Below are 5,037 nucleotides of genomic sequence, written 5' to 3'. Positions count from 1 at the left end.
CACGCTCTTTTTCTTTCCATTTATAGCCCTCTGTATATTGGGATATACAGTACATTCGAGTATATATTCCGGGCGAGAGGCCTAGCGACCCAACTGTTTATTGCTGCATTCAAGTATTCCCTAATTGAGATTTATCTGCCTTCAGACCAACAATTTCCAAATTTGCTGCCACCCCGGGCACTTTATTAAATTAAGATGTTCTGTGCCAGCAAATTGGAAACTTTTTTCCTGAGCTTTTCGCATAAACTATTTGCCTCCGCAAGTTGCCACTGCCACCGCCACAGCCGATGCTGCCGCTGCCGCTGCCAGATGCGTGTGGCGTGTGTAACTGTGTTGCAAACACAACAACTGTGTCCTGTTCGGTAGTAGCGGCAACTGTGCCAGCTAAAGTTACAGTTACACGATTTATATGCTGCCGCATAAATTTGTTTGCCGACAAATGTTGCGCATACGCCATGTATTTATGTACTCGCACTCCTCCCAAAAAAGTGCTGGCGTTAAAAAAGCGTCTGGAACGGGATGGGAGTCGACTAATTTCAAATCAGGAAGAACTTATACCCTTTTGGGTATGGAAGGAGTTGAAATTCGGAAATAAATACAACTCTGAATGGCTGGAATAAAAATTAAAATCAATGTGTGCCATAATTAAAATCAATTCATGAATTTTTTAATAAAAATATTATGCCCTTCATATTCGTATCCGCCATGTCTGTTTATTAAACATTGCGTATGCGCCATGTATGATGCATATTGCGTATACGCCATGTATGTTGTGCTGTCCGAATTGAACTTTTTGAGAGTAATTCTATTAATTTGTCAAGAGGTAATGTAATAATTACAAAATTGATTATAGAAAGGGAATAAGCTTTTGAAAAAATATGAAGCTGACTTTTGTATATTATTGGCCAATATTAAGAATTTTTCATGCAGACACTCTACAAAAATTACCTTTAAACTCTGTTTCACACTTTTTTGGTCTGAAAGTCAAGCTCCAACTACCAGGCATCATACTCTAGTTAATATACCAGACTCTTGAAAAGTGCTAACATCCATCGTTGGCTTCTATCACATCCACACTTGCCTCATACAAATGACGCAAAATGTTGCCGGGATAAGTGAGTTTTATGTGATTAAAATGCATGTGAGTGTGTGGGTTTCAGAGAGGGTGCCCCGGTGCCCCGGGGTGCCTGTGTGTGTGTTAAAGAGAGTGCGTTCGAGTTGCGATGAAAGTTTATGGCTTACTTACTACAACTTATGGCACCCTTCAACCAGGAGGTACCACTTGTGTGCCATTCCCCCTGCCTCGCCAATAAAATTCTTTGATTTGCAACAATTTGCAATTAACCTTTGATTGAGGCACGTAAATTCTTTGATGAGGCCTAGATATGCCGCATTGATGCCACACAAGCTACACCCCTTTGCCAATTTGGTTTTGCGTAATGTGACAGTTTTGCCTTTCAATTAGCGATTAGGGATTGCAACATTTTAATCAACTTTTCGCATCATTGGAAGACAAAGTCGCAGCGCTTTGTGTATGTTTGTTGAATTTAAAGCGTAGAAACAATTTGTTAAAGTGCCCCGTGCCTCATGAGCCATGCCCCGAACCATGACCCTCCTTAGCCTCTCCCATCACCTCTCCCAGCCCTATTTCATGTTTTCTGTGTTTTCTGCAATTTTATGGCGCGTATGGGCGTGGCAGCTGTGTAGCAGCTACAAGTAGCGACATTTTTGGAGCTTTTGTATGAGAGTACCCCCTCCTTCCCGAATATATATATTTTACTACACTGTTTCATGAGCGAAATGATGACGGCTGGGGGAGTCAATTTTTATGAGTTGTAATTTTTATTTGCCATATTTGCATGTGTCACGTGCCTTCAACTGAAATTTACAAATTTCATTTAAATTAACTATACTGGGCGTGTTTGGGGCGGAAGGATGGGCGATGGGGGCGTGGCAGCGTTTAATTGGAACACGTTTGCCATCGGGCTTCTATTTTACGACGGCCAAATGGCAGGGAGTTGCCATAAAAAGCGCCAAGCCAGGAAAAAGTTGGAACGCCGTAAAGTATGCGTTTGCCAAAACGGAAAACTGAAAACTTTCAATAGACAAAGGGCGGGCAGGGGGCGGGGCGTTCTAAGCAACTTTTTGGAAAGCTTAATCTTTTTACTATCGCCGCGGCAAGTTGGCCAAGTGGCAAGGTGGCCGTTACTTTTGATTTTCATCGCCCGGCGTTTGATTTTCATTTGTTTGCACTTGCAACAGGACTTGGCAACAGGACTTTGGCAACAGGACGACTCTGGCGAAGGCGATAGGAAATCAATCCAATCCATCTCAAGTCGCTCCGTACAGGCCAAACTCCCTACAGCGCCCTCCAGTCTTCTGTTTTCGGTTTTCGGTCGCCATTTAACTGAATCTGACCCCGCTGTGCAATTTTTATGGCCATTCGATTTTGTTCGCTTGTTTCTGAGCGTTTTATGAGCTGGTAAAAGTTTATGCAGGCTCCCCCCACATACACATACAAATACATATATATTTTCGCTTTAAAGGAAAGTTGCATAAAAGTGAAAATTGTTCATGGTGGAAATTCATTTCCATTGTTTGCTTTCATTTGGCAGCTGGGCAGCCATGCAACCGGGCTTTCAGTTTTCTGGCTTACATTTCAGTGCCAAAATAGTTTTAGATTTATGGTAAATGGAATGGCAAATGGATTTTTTCTCCGTTAGATATTTATACATGCAACAGCAACGTGCCACGAGCGGGGAGCCTACATATAAATATTGGCAGCAATTTTTGGCTTGTTCAACAAGTTTACAAAACAACGTATATTCAGTGGCCTGGAATGTGGCAAAGGGATCAATTAGTTATTCAATGTTTTCTGTCGAAAAGCCCCTCACAAAACGCAAAAAAGATCAATTAGTTATTCTATTCATTCACATGGAAAATCCTCAAATTGGTTTCCAGTATCTTTTTTCGAAGTCGTTGTCAATTTGAATGAATTTTGTTTAAGGGATTAAAGGCCTTTCAGCTGATAAATGATATAGTATTTCTTTATATTCAATAAAACAAATAATAAAGTCGATGCAGGTATTCCAAGCAATTTGTCATAATTTTTATTCCCAATTAAATTTCAAAATGAATGTTAAAAAAAAGGCCCATTTCATATATTGTTTTATGTATATCTCGTGGATTAAATGAAACATTAAGTTTAAGGCTCTTTCTCAGGTGAACCTTAAACTTTAAATTCCATAATAAGTTTTTAAGTACTTTTTAAGTGGCTGCATAGAATTGAAAATACTTGTTTACCCACTTAAATTGGCCACTTGAATTGACCCAGTTATGAGCTGTCGTTGCCAGGTGCGTCTTCCCACTTTCTCCCTCATATCCTCCTCCATTCACTCAGCCCGCCTCACTTTCACCTTTCTTCTCGTTTTTTTTTCAAGGGTATTGCAGGCTTCGGTGCACCGCAATAGTCGTGTCCTGGTTTAATTTCTCTAAACATTTCCATTGTTGCTGGCCCCAGCTGTGAGCTGTTATGTTGGTCAAAATGAAAAACCCTTTTCGCTTATTACTTTTATTTTGAGTTGCCGTTGTGTGCTGCTCTTCTTTTTTATGTCCATTTTTTATACCTGGTACTCTTGGAGGTGAATGGTATATGGACTTCCAGGAGGTTCTAGTAACTTTGCGGTTCTAGAAAATATATATTTTTCTTCTTAAATTTTTATTTTAAATAAGGCAAGTACTATTACTATTGAAATTACTTTTTATATATATTCATAAGAAATGCAATCATGTGGAATTCTGTCTGAACAACAAAGCCTAAAAGTAGGCAAGGGTAGAAATAATTTTCATGTCGTCCTGCGGAAAAACTATAGAGTATCGGGTATCATATAATCGGACAACAGGCGACTTTTTTTTTGTCGTCGGGCCTAAGAGTGATGCAGCGAGGTTATTTCATTTTTTTAGGCTTTTTGTCTCGTACCAGTGCACAATAAAAATTTTTTCGAAGAGCCGGAACCATTCGGGCTTCTTGAGTTTGGCCGGAGGCCAGAAGCAACAGCTGGCCACCTTTTTGGCAGTTAAGTGTAAAAGCATGCCTAATGCCTCGGACAGCCGCACAAGAAGTTACCAAATAAATAAGTGGGCGGGCGTGTTCTTTGAGTGGACCACTCAGTTTCAATCAAAAATTACACGCACACGGAAAAAATTCGATTTCAGGAAAGCCAGATTTCTCTATTTCCACATGCTTGTTTTTGTGTGAGTGTGTGTATGTGGCATAGCATGGGTGTGGGTTGGGGTGTGTGTCCTTAACCTTTTGTGGCAGGTGGTCTCCTCGAAGTTTCCATCTACCGCTGCCCAGTTTCCCAGTTTTCCGTTTCCAGTTTCAGTTGCCACTTGCCATTTCCCGATGCTGACTGCACTTGGTGGTACATTTAATACCACTTGAGTGACTTTTTATGGCCAGGCGGGCACTCATGTGTGTGTCTGTGTGTGTGTTGGCGCTCTTTCTATGCGTATATGTGTGTGTGGGTCTGGTATTTCGTTGGTTTGTTTTGTTTTTGTGTTCATTTGGACTTAGCCTTGCCATTTGTCCGCCGTTTGTTAGTTTTTCCCCCGTATTTTTTGTTGTTTTAGATTTTAGTTTGTATTTTTTAGCCATTTTTCCTAGGCATCCTTTTTTTGTGCAGTTGTTGTTTTGGCAACGTGTCAGACATTTTTATATGCATCCAGCAACAGCGAAAACTTTTCACTTCTACTCATATTATTCCCATTTGAACCGGCTTTTGTTTTCATATTTCCTAGCTTGCTGAATGATGGCAAAAAACGAAAACAGAGCCGGGCTGTCGGTCTGCCGGGCTGTGAAAGTGGGGGCCAACAGCTGTTAGTTGCATTTAAATAAATATTTTAATAAATAAAATGGTCAGCTCTGGCTGTGGCCACATGGATGGAGGGAGCCATTTGCCGAGAGACCGAACGAAAAATTCATTTGCGTCAAGTTAATAGAAAATTGAATGGGAAACTTGTGTTAATCGGACAAAA

The sequence above is a fragment of the Drosophila ananassae genome, chromosome 3L, assembly GCF_017639315.1.
Source record: "Drosophila ananassae strain 14024-0371.13 chromosome 3L, ASM1763931v2, whole genome shotgun sequence".
Lineage (NCBI taxonomy): Eukaryota > Metazoa > Arthropoda > Insecta > Diptera > Drosophilidae > Drosophila > Drosophila ananassae.
The sequence above is the reverse complement of the archived record's forward strand: the minus strand, read 5'-3'. Positions refer to the sequence as shown.